We start from the raw sequence: 17,760 nt of genomic DNA, 5'->3' as shown, positions 1-17,760 counted from the left end.
CGAACATCTTCGTACCTTTAATAGAATTTGTACTCTATTTAAGATCAGAGAAGTTGAGGATGAACAGATCTATCTCATGTTATTTCCCAGGACTTTAAAGGGAGAAGCCAAAGATTGGTTAGAATCGTTACCTGAAGGGGCGATTGACACATGGGATGTTTTAGTTGAGAAATTTCTTAAAAGATTATTTCCGGCATCTAAGGCCGTGAGACTTCAAGGAGAAATTGTTACGTTCAAGCAAAAGCCAAATGAAACATTATATGAAGCGTGGACAAGATTTGGAAAGTTGTTGAGAGGATGTCCTCAACATGGTTTAGACACTTATCAAATAGTACAAATATTCTGCCAAGGATGCGACATTACTACAGGAAAAGACATCGACATAGCAGCTGGTGGTTCCATTATGAAGAAAACCGCAACTGAAGCCTACAAAATTATTGATAACACAGCCTCCCACTCACATGAGTGGCATCAAGAAAAAGACATCGTTAGATCATCTAAAGCGGCTAGAGCCGATTCTAGCCATGACTTTGATTCCATTTCCGCAAAGTTAGACGCTTTCGAGAGACGAATGGAAAAGTTGACTAAAGATATTTACGCAATACGAATTAGTTGTGAGCAGTGTGGAGGACCACATTTGATAAAAGATTGTCTCAGTATTGAACAAACAATGGAACAAAGAGAGAATGTTTCATACATGAACCAAAGGCCTGGAAATAATTATCAAAATAATTATCAACCGCCAAGACCAAACTACAATCAAAATCAGAATTATAACCGAAATGTTTCATACAACGACCAACAAGGTCCTAGCAATCAACAAGTATCTAACAATACTTACAACCAGCAAAGACCTATTTTTCCAAATAAACCACCACAAACTGATGATAAAAAGCCAAATTTAGAAGATATGATGTCGAAGCTAGTTCAATCTCAAACTCAATTTTTCACATCTCAGAAACAAACTAATGAACAAAATGCTCAAGCATTTAGAAATCAACAAGCTCCTATTTAAAATCCGGAACAAGAAGTAAGTAACCTAGCAAGGTTGATAGGTGAAAGAAAACCAGGGAGTCTACCTAGCGATACAAATGCTAACCCCTGGAATGAAACAGCTAAAGCCATTACCACAAGAAGTGCTATTACACTTAAACCACCTGAAATCCCTGTAATTTCTGATGACTCTATTCCTACTCCACAAGCACCACAGCCTGATCAAGAAAAAGGAAACAGAACTGGTAGTTGAAAAGGTTAATGAAGATAACACAGTTAAGGCAAAGCCTTATGTTAAACCATACCAACCACCACTTCCTTACCCGAGTAAAATGAGAAAAGAAAGACTTGAAGCCGAGCAATCCAAATTCTTGGATATGTTTAAACAAATAAATGTCAATCTTCCTTTCATTGACGTGATTTCAGGAATGCCAAGATATGTTAAATTCCTGAAAGATCTAATCACAAATAGAAAGAAAATGGAAGAACTCTCGGCTGTTACAATGAATGCTAATTGTTTTGCAGTGCTGTTGAATAAACTACCAGAAAAACTCTCAGATCCAGGAAGTTTCACAATTTCATGTTTTCTGGGTAGTCTTAGTTCAATAGAAGCACTGGCAGACTTAAGTGCTAGTATAAATTTAATGTCATATTCATTATACGCTAAACTAGACCTCGGAGAATTGAAACCAACACGAATAAGCATACAACTAGCCAATCGATCAGTAAAATATCCTAGAGGGATAATGGAGAACATGCTAGTTAAAGTTGGTACTTTAGTATTTCCAGTAGATTTTGTTATTCTGGACATGGAAGAAGATTCTCGAGTTCCTCTCATATTAGGAAGACCATTCTTAAACACGGCTAAAGCAATAATATACGTGTTTGGTAAGAAACTGACCCTAAGTATAGAGGACGAGAGTGTTACTTTTCTGTTGATAGAGCCATGCAACAACCGCAATCTGCAGATGATGTGAAATGTCCCGTTCATATTGATTATAAACGTTCCATATTAATTGATTTCGTTGCGAGGTTTTGACCTCTATATGAGACGTTTTTCAAAGACTGCATTCATTTTTAAAACAACCATAACCTTTATTTTATCAATAAAGGTTTTAAAAATATTACGTAGATTATCAAATAATGATAATCTAAAATATACTGTTTACACACGACCATTACATAATGGTTTACAATAGAAATATATTACATCGACATATGTTTCTTGAATGCAGTTTTTACACAATATCATACAACATGGACTCTAAATCTTGTCCTTATTTTAGTATGCAACAGTGGAAGCTCTTAATATTCACATGAGAATAAACATGCTTAAAACGTCAACAAAAATGTTGGTGAGTTATAGGTTTAACGTATATATATCAAATCGTAACAATAGACCACAAGATTTCATATTTCAATACACATCCCATACACAGAGATAAAAATCATTCATATGGTGAACACCTGGTAACTGACATTAACAAGATGCATATATAAGAATATCCCCATCATTCCGGGACACCCTTCGGATATGATATAAATTTCGAAGTACTAAAGCATCCGGTACTTTGGATGGGGTTTTTTAGGCCCAATAGATCTATCTTTAGGATTCGCGTCAATTAGGGTGTCTGTTCCCTAATTCTTAGATTACCAGACTTAATAAAAAGGGGCATATTCGATTTCGATAATTCAACCATAGAATGTAGTTTCACGTACTTGTGTCTATTTTGTAAATCATTTATAAAACCTGCATGTATTCTCATCCCAAAAATATTAGATTTTAAAAGTGGGACTATAACTCACTTTCACAGATATTTCCTTCCTCGGAAATAAGACTTGGCCACGGATCGATTCACGAACCTATACAAATATGTACATATATATCAAAGTATGATTAAAATATAATTACAACCATTTTTATTATGTTTTAAAGATTTGAGTGTATTAAGTCAGCTGTCCTCGTTAGTAACCTACAACTAGTTGTCCACAGTTAGATGTACAGAAATAAGTCGATATATATTATCTTGAATCAATCCACGACCCAGTGTATACACGTCTCAGGCTAGATCACAACTCAAAGTATATATATTTTTGGAATCAACCTCAACCCTGTATAGCTAACTCCAACATTACTGCATATAGAGTGTCTATGGTTGTTCCAAATAATATATATACATGGGTCGATATGATATGTCAAAACTTTTGCATACGTGTCTATGGTATCCCAAGATTACATAATATATTAGAATACATGTATAATACAATATAAGTTAGCTAGGATATGATTTGTATAGATTTGTTAAATATTTCCCGTAGCTAAAAAGATCAAAAATATCCAATCTTGTTTTACCCATAACTTCTTCATTTTAAATCCGTTTTGAGTGAATCAAATTGCTATGGTTTCATATTGAAATCTGATTTAAGAATCCAAACAGAAAAAGTATAGGTTTATAGTCGGAAATTCAAGTTACATGTCAATTACTAAAGAGGTAGTCATTTCCGTCGAAAGAACGACATCTTGATGACCATTTTGAAAAACATACTTTCACTTTGAGTTTAACCAAGATTTTTGGATATAGTTTCCTGTTCATATGAAAAATTATTTTCCTATCAGAACAACTTTTAAATAAAAGTTTATCATAGTTTTGAATTATCCAAACCAAAACAGCCCCCGGTTTCACTACGACGGCGTATATCCGATTTTATGGCGTTCATCGTGTTTTCAGGTTTTAAATCATTAAGTTAGCATATCATATAGATATAGAACATGTGTTTAGTTGATTTTAAAAGTCAAGTAAGAAGGATTAACTTTTGTTTGCGAACAAGTTTAGAATTAACTAAACTATGTTCTAGTGATTACAAGTTTAAACCTTCGAATAAGATAGCTTTATATGTATGAATCGAATGATGTTATGAACATAATTACTACCTCAAGTTTTCTGGATAAAACTACTAGAAATGAGAAAAATGGATCTAGCTTCAAAGGATCCTTGGATGGCTTGAAAGTTCTTGAAGCAGAATCATGACACGAAAACAGTTCAAGTAAGATTTTCACTCAAAATAAGATTGTTATAGTTGTAGAAATTGAATCAAAGTTTGAATATGAATATTACCTTGAATTATAAAGATAACCTACTGTAAATAACAAAGGTTCCTTGATCTTAGATGATTACTTGGAATGGATTAGAAAGCTTGGAACTAAACTTGCAAACTTGGTAGTATTCTTGATTTTTATGAAACTATACTTATGAAATTTATGAAGAACACTTAGAACTTGAAGATGGAACTTGAGAGAGATCAATTAGATGAAGAAAATTGAAGAATGAAAGTGTTTGTAGGTATTTTTGGTCGTTGTTATATGGATTAGATATAAAGGATATGTAATTTTGTTTTCATGTAAATAAGTCATGAATGATTACTAATATTTTTGTAATTTTATGAGATATTTCATGCTAGTTGCCAAATGATGGTTCCCACATGTGTTAGGTGACTCACATGGGCTGCTAAGAGCTGATCATTGGAGTGTATATACCAATAGTACATACATCTAAAAGCTATGTATTGTACGAGTACGAATACGGGTGCATACGAGTAGAATTGTTGATGAAACTGAACGAGGATGTAATTGTATGCATTTTTGTTAAGTAGAAGTACTTTGATATGTGTCTTGAAGTCTTTCAAAAGTGTAAGAATACATATCAAAACACAACATGTATATACATTCTAATGGAGTCGTTAAGTCTTCGTTAGTCGTTACATGTAAGTGTTGTTTTGAAACCTTTAAGTTAACGATCTCAATTAATGTTGTTAACCCAATGTTTATTATATCAAATGAGATGTTAAATTATTATATTATCATGATATTATGATGTATGAATATCTCTTAATATGATATATACATTAAAATATCGTTACAACGATAATCGTTACATATAAGTCTCGTTTCGTAATTCTTGAGTTAGTAGTCTTGTTTTTACATATGTAGTTCATTGTTAACACACTTAATGATATATTTAAATATCATTTTATCATGTTAAATATAGTGTATTAATATCTTAATATGATACATATGTATTTAGTAGACGTTATCATAACGATAATCGTTATATATATCATTTCGAGTTTCTTAACTTAGTAATCTCATTTCTTATGTATATCACACATTGTTAATATATTTAGTGAGATATTTACTCATCATAATCTTATGTCAACCATATATATATATATATGTCTATATATACCACAACATGTAGTTTTTACAATTTTGTAACGTTCGTGAATCGCCGGTCAACTTGGGTGATCAATTGTCTATATGAAACTTATTTCATTTAATCAAGTCTTAACAAGTTTGATTGCTTAACACGTTGGAAATATTTAGTCATGTAAATATCAATCTCAATTAATATATATAAACATGGAAAAGTTCAGGTCACTACAGTACCTACCCGTTAAATAAATTTCGTCCCGAAATTTTAAGCTGTTGAAGGTGTTGACGAATCTTCTGGAAATAGATGCGGGTATTTCTTCTTCATCTGATCTACACACTCCCAGGTGAACTCGAGTCCTCTACGAGCATTCCACCGAACCTTAACAATCGGTATCTTATTTTCCTTAAGTCTCTTAACCTCACAATCCATTATTTCGACGGGTTCTTCAATGAATTGAAGTTTTTCATTGATTTGGATTTCGTCCAACGGAATAGTGAGATCTTCTTTAGCAAAACATTTCTTCAAATTCGAGACGTGGAAAGTGTTATGTAAAGTCTCGAGTTGTTGAGGTAGCTCCAGTTGGTAAGCTACTGGTCCGACACGATCTATAATCTTGAATGGTCCAATGTACCTTGGATTTAGTTTCCCCCGTTTACCCAATCGAACAACGCCTTTCCAAGGTGAAACCTTAAGCATGACCATTTATCCAATTTCAAACTCTATATCTTTTCTTTTACTGTCCGCGTAGCTCTTTTGTTGACTCTGGGCGGTTTTCAATCGTTGTTGAATTTGGATGATTTTCTCGGTAGTTTCTTGTATTATCTCCGGACCCGTAATCTGTCTATCCCCCACTTCATTCCAACAAATCGTAGACCTGCACTTTCTGCCATAAAGTGCCTCAAACGGCGCCATCTCAATACTAGAATGATAACTGTTGTTGTAGGAAAATTCTGCTAACGGTAGGTGTCGATCCCAACTGTTTCCGAAATCAATAACACATGCTCGTAGCATGTCTTCAAGCGTTTGTATCGTCCTTTCGCTCTGCCCATCAGTTTGTGGATGATATGCAATACTCATGTGTAGACGAGTCCCCAATGTTTGTTGCAACGTCTGCCAGAACCTTGAAACAAATCTACCATCCCTATCAGAGATAATAGAGACGGGTATTCCATGTCTGGAGATAACCTCCTTCAAATACAATCGTGCCAACTTCTCCATTTTGTCATCTTCTCTCATTGGCAGGAAGTGTGCTGACTTGGTGAGACGATCAACTATTATCGAAATAGTATCATAACCACTTGCAGTCCTTGGCAATTTAGTAATGAAATCCATGATAATGTTTTCCCATTTCCATTCCGGGATTTCAGGTTGTTGTAGTAGACCTGATGGTTTCTGATGTTCAGCTTTGACCTTAGAACATGTCAAACATTCTCCTACATATTTAGCAATATCGGCTTTCATACCCGGCCACCAAAAGTGTTTCTTGAGATCTTTATACATCTTCCCCGCTCCGGGATGTATTGAATATCTGGTTTTATGTGCTTCTTTAAGTACCATTTCTCTCACATCTCCAAACTTTGGTACCCAAATTCTATCATCCCTATATCGGGTTCCGTCTTCCCGAATATTAAGATGTTTCTCTGATCCTTTGGGTATCTCCTTCTTCAACTTTCCTTCTTTTACAACTCTCTGTTGCGCCTCTTTTATTTAAGTAGTAAGGTTAGTACGAATAATTATATTCATAGCATTTACCCGTATAGGTTCTCTGTCCTTTCTACTCAAAGCGTCGGCTACCACATTCGCCTTCCTCGGGTGGTATCGAATCTCAAAATCATAATCATTCAACAGTTCAATCCACCTGTGTTGTCTCATATTCAGTTGCTTCTGATTAAATATATGTTGGAGACTTTTGTGGTCGGTATATATAATAATTTTGACACCATATAAATAATGCCTCCAAGTCTTTAATGCAAAAACAACAGCACCCAATTCCAAATCATGAGTTGTATAATTTTGCTCGTGAATCTTCAATTGTCTAGACGCATAAGCAATCACCTTCGTTCATTGCATTAATACACAACCGAGACCTTGCTTTGATGCGTCACAATAAATCACAAAATCATCATTCCCTTCAGGCAATGACAATATAGGTGCCGTAGTTAGCTTTTTCTTCAATAACTGAAACGCCTTCTCTTGTTCATCCTTCCATTCAAATTTCTTCCCTTTATGCGTTAATGCAGTCAAGGGTTTTGCTATTTTGGAGAAATCTTGGATGAATCTTCTGTAGTAACCAGCCAATCCTAAAAATTGACGTATATGCTTCGGAGTTTTTGGGGGTTCCCACTTTTCAACGGTTTCGATATTTGTCAGGTCCACCTGGATACCTTCTTTGTTCACTATGTGACCGAGGAATTGAACTTCTTCCAACCAAAATGCACACTTTGAAAACTTAGCGTACAGTTTTTCTTTCCTCAATACTTCTAGCACTTTTCTCAAATGTTCTTCGTGCTCTTGATCATTCTTTGAGTAAATAAGTATGTCATCGATGAAAATAATGACAAACTTGTCAAGATATGGCCCACACACTCGGTTCATAAGGTCCATGAACACAGCTGGTGCGTTAGTCAATCCAAACGGCATAACCATAAACTCGTAATGACCATAACGCGTCCTAAAAGTAGTTTTTGGAATATCATCCTCCTTTACTCGCATTTGATGATATCCAGAATGTAAATCGATTTTCGAATAAACCGACGAGCCTTGTAGTTGATCAAATAAGTCGTCAATTCTCGGCAGTGGATAACGGTTTTTGATGGTAAGTTTATTCAACTCTCTGTAGTCAATACACATACTAAATGTACCATCCTTCTTCTTGACAAACAAAATAGGAGCTCCCCATGGTGATGTGCTTGGTCGAATGAAACCATGTTCTAATAGTTCTTGCAGTTAGCTTTGCAGTTCTTTCATCTCGCTGGGTGCGAGTCTGTAAGAAGCACGAGCTATTGGTACAGCTCCTGGTACAAGATCTATTTGAAATTCAATAGATCGATGTGGAGGTAGTCCCGGTAATTCTTTTGGAAATACATCGGGAAATTCTTTTGCGACGGGAACATCATTGATGCTCTTTTCTTTAGTTTGTACTTTCTCGACGTGTGCTAGAACAGCATAGCAACCTTTTCTTATTAGTTTTTGTGCCTTAAAATTACTAATAAGATGTAGCTTCGTGTTGCCCTTTTCTCCGTACACCATTAAGGGTTCTCCTTCTTCTCGTACAATGCGAATTGCATTTTTGTAACATACGATCTTAGCTTTCATCTCCTTCAGCCAGTCCATGCCAACTATTACATCAAAACTCCCTAACTCTACTGGTATCAAATCAATCTTAAATATTTCGCTACCCAGTTTAATTTACCGTTTGCTAATTCGAGTAAAAATTTACTATCCAACGGCATCAATGGACAACTTAATTTAGGACAAAAATCTCTACTCATATAGCTTCTATCCGCACCCGAATCAAATAAAACGTAAGCAGATTTATTGTCAATAAGAAACGTACCCGTAACAAGCTCCGGGTCTTCCTGTGCCTCTGCCGCATTAATATTGAAAACTCTTCCACGGCCTTGTCCATTCGTGTTCTCCTGGTTCAGGAAATTTCTAATAATGTGGCCCAGTTTTCCACATTTATAACAAACTACATTGGCATAACTTGCTCCGACACTACTTGCTCCGCCATTACTCATTCCGACACCATTTGTTCCTTTCGTTCTGTTAACCCCTGGTCCGTAGACCTCACACTTCGCCGCGCTATGACCATTTCTTTTACACTTGTTGCAAAATTTGGTGCAGAATACCGAGTGATACTTTTCACACCTTTGGCATAGCTGCTTCTGATTGTTGTTGTTGTTGCTGTTGCGGTTGTTATTGTTGTTGGGATGATTGTTGTAGTTGTTGTTGTTGTTGTTGTGCCGTTTGTTGTAGTTACGATTGATGTTGCGATTGTTGGGATAGTTGTTGTTGTTTTGGTGACTCTTATCACCGTTTTCCTCCCACTTTCTTTTGACTAGCTTCACATTGGCCTCTTCGGCCGCCTGTTCTTTAATTCTTCCCTCAATCTGGTTCACTAGTTTGTGAGCCATTCTACATGCCTTTTGTATGAAGGCAGGCTCGTGTGAAATTATATCTTCTTAGATTCTCTCCGGTAACCCTTTCACAAGCGCGTCGATCTTCTCTTCCTCATCTTCGAATGCTCTCGGACACAATAGGCACAATTCTGTTAATCGTCTTTCGTACGAAGTAATATCGAATCCCTGTGTTCGTAACCCTCTAAGTTCTAACTTGAGCTTATTGACCTCAGTTCTGGGACGGTACTTCTCGTTCATCAAGTGCTTGAATGCTGACCACGGTAGCGCGTAAGCAGCATCTTGTCCCACTTGCTCTAGATAGGTATTCCACCATGTTAACGCAATACCTGTGAAGGTATGCGTACTGTACTTCACTTTGTCTCCTTTAGCACACTTACTTATGGCAAACACCGATTCAACTTTCTCGGTCCACCGTTTCAATCCGATTGGTCCTTCGGTCCCATCAAATTCTGAAGGTTTGCAGGCAGTGAATTCCTTGTAGGAGCATCCTACACGATTTCTTGCGCCGTTAACTGTATTGCTAGATTCAGAGTTATTGTTGGTATGTAGCGCGGCCTGTACTGCGGCTATGTTTGAAGCAAGAAAGGCACGAAATTCCTCTTCGCTCATATTCAAGGTGTGTCGAGTAGTCGATGCCATTTCCTTCAAAATAGTCAAATGAAACAATTTAATCATACAAAATATTAAGAGTAGTCAATAGTATCTCGTAGCATATTATGAACGCATTTATAAAAGCTTTTTCTTCATATTAGCGTTTTAAAAGTTTAAATTCGGGTACTACCTACCCGTTAATTTCATACTTAGTAGCTAATATACAATTCAACTACTACAATTCCATATGAAAAAACTGATTATAATAATATATCACATACAAATATTCTTCAAACTTACAACTTCGCTATATTACATATAACATGAAATATAGTACACTATGATACAGGACAGTTTTGAAGATAAATCTAGTTAATACGCAAGTTGTTCAGCAAAGGAAATAAAGACACGTAATTCATAAGTCCAGAAACAAGTCATGCATTCTGGTTTTACTAAGACGACTTCCCATCCTTAGTCTTGTGGAAAATAACCATTATGACCATTAGCTAGACAGCATGTTGTAATGTCGTCAAAAGGACGAGGGTTTCGTAATGTCCAACAGCCCCGTAATAATCTAAAAACCTTGTTTCTCACCCCAACTACTGAATCCGTCACTTGTGGAAAAGTTTTATTTAAAAGTTGCAATCCGATGTTCTTTTTCTCGCTTTGGTAAGAAGCGAACATCACTAACCCGTAAGCATAACATGCTTCTTTATGTTGCATGTTAGAAACTCTTTCTAATTCACGAAATCCTATGTTGGGATATGTTGAGTCAAAATAGGTTCTTAACCTGTAGCGTAAAATTGCAATTGGGTTCCCCGTATTTAACGCTTTAAAGAAAACACGGCGTAACTTAAAGTCTACCCAATATGATATACCCCACCTATCAAAGGAAAGCCTTTTAAAACAAAGGCATTTCTGGAAAGTCTTTCAAATATTTGACAAGTTAATTTCACCATAACTAAATGTACTGATAAATTCTGACCGACTCTAGACAAGATTTCCTCAATCATATCCTCTGGTAGGTCTTCTAAAATATTTGGTTGTCTACCCTTAACGTCCATTTTGTTTTTATACTGTAAAATAGACAAGGATTAGATTCGTAATAACAAACAATACAAGCAATTTATACATAGAACATAAAAGTACAAGCACACTACAATACATTTATTCCACAATATGCTCACACCCCTCTAATCTGAATCACTAGTTTCTTCTTCTTCGGACTTGGTTCTTTTTCCTAATCTTGTAGGGATATATTGAAATGTCCCGTTCTTATTGATTAAAAACGTTCCATATTAATTGATTTCGTTGCGAGGTTTTGACCTCTATATGAGACGTTTTTCAAAGACTGCATTCATTTTTAAAACAAACCATAACCTTTATTTCATAAATAAAGGTTCAAAAAGCTTTACGTAGATTATCAAATAATGATAATCTAAAATATCCTGTTTACACACGACCATTACATAATGGTTTACAATACAAATATGTTACATCGAAATCAGTTTCTTGAATGCAGTTTTTACACAATATCATACAAACATGGACTCCAAATCTTGTCCTTATTTTAGTATGCAACAGCGGAAGCTCTTAGTATTCACCCGAGAATAAACATGCTTTAAACGTCAACAAAAATGTTGGTGAGTTATAGGTTTAACCTATATATATCAAATCGTAACAATAGACCACAAGATTTCATATTTCAATACACATCCCATACATAGAGATAAAAATCATTCATATGGTGAACACCTGGTAACCGACATTAACAAGATGCATATATAAGAATATCCCCATCATTCCGGGACACCCTTCGGATATGATATAGATTTCGAAGTACTAAAGCATCTGGTACTTTGGATGGGGTTTGTTAGGCCCAATAGATCTATCTTTAGGATTCGGGTCAATTAAGGTGTCTATTCCCTAATTCTTAGATTACCAGACTTAATAAAAAGGGGCATATTCGATTTCGATAATTCAACCATAGAATGTAGTTTCACGTACTTGTGTCTATTTTGTAAATCATTTATAAAACCTGCATGTATTCTCATCCCAAAAATATTAGATTTTAAAAGTTGAGACTATAACTCACTTTCACAGATTTTTACTTCGTCGGGAAGTAAGACTTGGCCACTGATTGATTCACGAACCTATAACAATATATACATATATATCAAAGTATGTTCAAAATATATTTACAACACTTTTAATATATTTTGATGTTTTAAGTTTATTAAGTCAGCTGTCCTCGTTAGTAACCTACAACTAGTTGTCCACAGTTAGATGTACAGAAATAAATCGATAAATATTATCTTGAATCAATCCACGACCCAGTGTATACGTATCTCAGTATTGATCATAACTCAAACTATATATATTTTGGAATCAACCTCAACCCTGTATAGCTAACTCCAACATTCACATATAGAGTGTCTATGGTTGTTCCGAAATATATATAGATGTGTCGACATGATAGGTTGAAACATTGTATACGTGTCTATGGTATCTCAAGATTACATAATATACAATACAAGTTGATTAAGTTATGGTTGGAATAGATTTGTTACCAAATTTCACGTAGCTAAAATGAGAAAAATTATCCAATCTTGTTTTACCCATAACTTCTTCATTTTAAATCCGTTTTGAGTGAATCAAATTGCTATGGTTTCATATTGAACTCTAATTTAAGAATCTAAATAGAAAAGTATAGGTTTATAGTCGGAAAATTAAGTTACATGTCAATTACTAAAGAGGTAGTCATTTCCGTCGAAAAAACGACATCTTGATGACCATTTTGGAAAACATACTTTCACTTTGAGTTTAACCATGATTTTTGGATATAGTTTTATGTTCATAAGAAAAATTATTTTCTCAGAAGAACAACTTTGAATTAAAAGTTTATCAAAGTTTTTAATTAACTAACCCAAAATAGCCCGCGGTGTTACTACGACGGCGTATGTCCGGTTTTACGGTGTTCTTCGTGTTTCCAGATTTTAAATCATTAAGTTAGCATATCATATAGATATAGAACATGTGTTTAGTTGATTTTAAAAGTCATGTTAGAAGGATTAACTTTTGTTTGTGAACAAGTTTAGAATTAACTAAACTATGTTATAGTGATTACAAGTTTAAACCTTCGAATAAGATAGCTTTATATGTATGAATCGAATAATGTTATGAACATCATTACTACCTCAAGTTCCTTGGATAAACCGACTAGAAATTAGAAAAATGGATCTAGCTTTAAAGGATCCTTGGATGGCTTGAAAGTTCTTGAAGCAGAATCATGACACGAAAACAATTTCAAGTAAGATTTCCACTCGAAATAAGATTGTTATAGTTATAGAAATTGAATTAAAGTTTGAATATGATTATTACCTTATATTAGAAAGATAACCTACTGTAAATAACAAAGGTTTCTTGATCTTGGATGATTACTTGGAATGGATTTAGAAAACTTGGAAGTAAACTTGCAATCTTGGAAGTATTCTTGATTTTATGAAACTAGAACTTTTGGAATTTATGAAGAACACTTAGAACTTGAAGATAGAACTTGAGAGAGATCAATTAGATGAAGAAAATTGAAGAATGAAAGTGTTTGTAGGTGTTTTTGGTCGTTGGTGTATGGATTAGATATAAAGGATATGTAATTTTGTTTTCTTGTAAATAAGTCATGAATGATTACTCATATTTTTGTAATTTTATGAGATATTTCATGCTAGTTGCCAAATGATGGTTCCCACATGTGTTAGGTGACTCACATGGGCTGCTAAGAGCTGATCATTGGAGTGTATATACCAATAGTACATACATCTAAAAGCTGTGTATTGTATGAGTACGAATACGGGTGCATACGAGTAGAATTGTTGATGAAACTGAACGAGGATGTAATTGTAAGCATTTTTGTTAAGTAGAAGTATTTTGATAAGTGTCTTGAAGTCTTTCAAAAGTGTATGAATACATATTAAAACACTACATGTATATACATTTTAACTGAGTTGTTAAGTCATCGTTAGTCGTTACATGTAAGTGTTGTTTTGAAACCTTTAGGTTAACGATCTTGTTAAATGTTGTTAACCCAATGTTTATAATATCAAAAGAGATTTTAAATTATTATATTATCATGATATTATGATGTACAAATATCTCTTAATATGATATATATACATTAAATGTCGTTACAACGATAATCGTTACATATATGTCTCGTTTCAAAATCATTAAGTTAGTAGTCTTGTTTTTACATATGTAGTTCATTGTTAATATACTTAATGATATGTTTAATTATCATAATATCATGTTAACTATATATATAACCATATATATGTCATCATATAGTTTTTACAAGTTTTAACGTTCGTGAATCACCGGTCAACTTGGGTGGTCAATTGTCTATATGAAACCTATTTCAATTAATCAAGTCTTAACAAGTTTGATTGCTTAACATGTTGGAAAAACTTAATCATGTAAAATAACAATTTCATTTAATATATATATAGACATGGAAAAGTTCGGGTCACTACAGTACCTACCCGTTAAGTAAATTTCGTCTTGAAATTTTAAGCAGTTGGAGGTGTTGACGTATCTTCTGGAAATAAATGCGGGTATTTCTTCTTCATCTGATCTTCTCGTTCCCAGGTGAAATCAGGTCCTCTACGAGCATTCCATCGAACCTTAACAATTGGTATCTTGTTTTGCTTAAGTCTTTTAACCTCACGATCCATTATTTTGACGGGTTCTTTGATGAATTGAAGTTTTTCGTTGATTTGGATTTCATCTAATGGAATAGTGAGATCTTCTTTAGCAAAACATTTCTTCAAATTCGAGACATGGAAAGTGTTATGTACACCCGCGAGTTGTTGAGGTAACTCAAGTCGGTAAGCTACTGGTCCGACACGATCAATAATCTTGAATGGTCCAATATACCTTGGATTTAATTTCCCTCGTTTACCAAATCGAACAACGCCTTTCCAAGGTGCAACTTTAAGCATGACCATCTCTCCAATTTCAAATTCTATATCTTTTCTTTTAATGTCAGCGTAGCTCTTTTGTCGACTTTGGGCGGTTTTCAACCGTTGTTGAATTTGGATGATCTTCTCGGTAGTTTCTTGTATTATCTCCGGACCCGTAATCTATCTATCCCCCACTTCACTCCAACAAATCGGAGACCTGCACATTCTACCATAAAGTGCTTCAAACGGCACCATCTCAATGCTTGAATGGTAGCTGTTGTTGTAGGAAAATTCTGCTAACGGTAGATGTCGATCCCAACTGTTTCCGAAATCAATAACACATGCTCGTAGCATGTCTTCAAGCGTTTGTATCGTCCTTTCGCTCTGCCCATCAGTTTGTGGATGATAGGAAGTACTCATGTCTAGACGAGTTCCTAATGCTTGCTGTAATGTCTGCCAGAATCTTGAAATAAATCTACCATCCCTATCAGAGATAATAGAGATTGGTATTCCATGTCCGGAGACGACTTCCTTCAAATACAGTCGTGCTAATTTCTCCATCTTGTCATCTTCTCTTATTGGAAGGAAGTGTGCTGATTTGGTGAGACGATCAACTATTACCCAAATAGTATCAAAACCACTTGCAGTCCTTGGCAATTTAGTGATGAAATCCATGGTAATGTTTTCCCATTTCCATTCCGGGATTTCGGGTTGTTGAAGTAGACCTGATGGTTTTTGATGCTCAGCTTTGACCTTAGAACACGTCAAACATTCTCCTACGTATTTAGCAACATCGGCTTTCATACCCGGCCACCAAAAATGTTTCTTGAGATCCTTGTACATCTTCCCCGTTCCAGGATGTATTGAGTATCTAGTTTTATGAGCTTCTCTAAGTACCTTTTCTCTCATATCTCCAAATTTTGGTACCCAAATCCTTTCATCCCTATACCGGGTTCCATCTTTTCGAATATTAAGATGCTTCTCCGATCCTTTGGGTATTTCATCCTTTAAATTTCCCTCTTTTAAAACTCCTTGTTGCGCCTCCTTTATTTGAGTAGTAAGGTTATTGTGAATCATTATATTCATAGATTTTACTCGAATGGGTTCTCTGTCCTTCCTGCTCAAGGCGTCGGCTACCACATTTGCCTTCCCTGGGTGGTAACGAATTTCAAAGTCGTAATCATTCAACAATTCAATCCACCTACGCTGCCTCATATTCAGTTGTTTTTGATTAAATATGTGTTGAAGACTTTTGTGGTCGGTATATATAATACTTTTGACCCCATATAAGTAGTGCCTCCAAGTCTTTAATGCAAAAACAACCGCGCCTAATTCCAAATCATGCGTCGTATAATTTTGTTCGTGAATCTTCAATTGTCTAGACGCATAAGCAATTACTTTTGTTCGTTGCATTAATACACAACCGAGACCTTGCTTTGAGGCATCACAATATATCACAAAATCATCATTCCCTTCAGGTAATGACAATATAGGTGCCGTAGTTAACTTTTTCTTCAATAACTGAAACGCTTTCTCTTGTTCATCCTTCCATTCAAATTTCTTCCCTTTATGCGTTAATGCAGTCAAGGGTTTTGCTATTCTGGAAAAATCTTGGATGAACCTTCTGTAGTAACCAGCTAGTCCTAAAAACTGGCGTATGTGTTTCGGAGTTTTCGGGGTTTCCCACTTTTCAACAGTTTCTATCTTTGCCGGATCCACCTTAATATCTTCTTTGTTCACTATGTGACCAAGGAATTGAACTTCTTCCAACCAAAATGCACACTTTGAAAACTTAGCGTACAATTCTTCCTTCCTCAATACTTCTAACACCTTTCTCAAATGTTCACCGTGTTCTTGGTCATTCTTTGAGTAAATAAGTATGTCATCAATGAAAACAATGACAAACTTGTCAAGGTATGGTCCACACACTCGGTTCATAAGGTCCATGAACACAGCTGGTGCATTAGTTAAACCAAACGGCATGACCATAAACTCGTAATGACCATAACGTGTTTTGAAAGCAGTCTTTGGAATATCATCTTCTTTCACCCGCATTTGATGATACCCGGAACGTAAGTCAATCTTTGAATAAACAGACGAGCCTTGTAGTTGATCAAATAAGTCATCGATTCTCAGTAGTGGGTAGCGGTTCTTGATGGTAAGTTTGTTCAACTCTCGGTAGTCGATACACAACCTGAATGTACCATATTTCTTCTTGACAAACAAAACAGGAGCTCCCCACGGTGATGTGCTTGGTCGAATGAAACCATGCTCTAAAAGTTCTTGTAATTGGCTTTGCAGTTCTTTCATCTCGCTGGGTGCGAGTCTGTAAGGAGCACGAGCTATTGGTGCAGCTCCTGGTACAAGATCTATTTGAAATTCAACGGATTGATGTGGGGGTAATACCGGTTATTCTTTCGGAAATACATCGGGAAATTCTTTTGCGACGGGAACATCATTGATGCTTTTTTCTTCAGTTTGTACTTTCTCGACGTGTGCTAGAACAGCATAGCAACCTTTTCTTATTAGTTTTTGTGCCTTCAAACTACTAATAAGATGTAGCTTCGTGTTGCCCTTTTCTCCGTACACCATTAAGGGTTCTCCTTCTTCTCGTACAATGCGAATTGTATTTTTATAACATACGATCTCTGCTTTCACATTCTTCAGCCAGTCCATGCCAACTATTACATCAAAACTCCCTAACTCTACTGGTATCAAATCAATCTTTAATATTTCTCTACCCAGTTTAATTTCTCAATTTCGGCATATATTATCTGCTGAAATTAATTTACCGTTTGCTAATTCGAGTAAAAATTTACTATCCAACGGCGTCAATCGACAACTTAATTTAGCACAAAAATCTCTACT

General features: G+C 35.3%; 1 non-coding gene across 1 annotated transcript; it reads right to left on the bottom strand.

Moving 5' to 3' along the window:
* Positions 1 to 208: 208 nt before the first annotated feature.
* Positions 209 to 315, bottom strand: LOC139845880 (small nucleolar RNA R71). Its single transcript, XR_011758634.1, has one exon. It is a non-coding gene; the product is annotated as a small nucleolar RNA R71 (small nucleolar RNA).
* Between the last annotated feature and the right edge of the window lie 17,445 nt (positions 316 to 17,760).

The sequence above is a fragment of the Rutidosis leptorrhynchoides genome, chromosome 4 (genome assembly GCF_046630445.1).
Source record: "Rutidosis leptorrhynchoides isolate AG116_Rl617_1_P2 chromosome 4, CSIRO_AGI_Rlap_v1, whole genome shotgun sequence".
NCBI classification, from domain to species: domain Eukaryota; kingdom Viridiplantae; phylum Streptophyta; class Magnoliopsida; order Asterales; family Asteraceae; genus Rutidosis; species Rutidosis leptorrhynchoides.
This window is presented reverse-complemented; position numbering and strand designations above follow the sequence as displayed.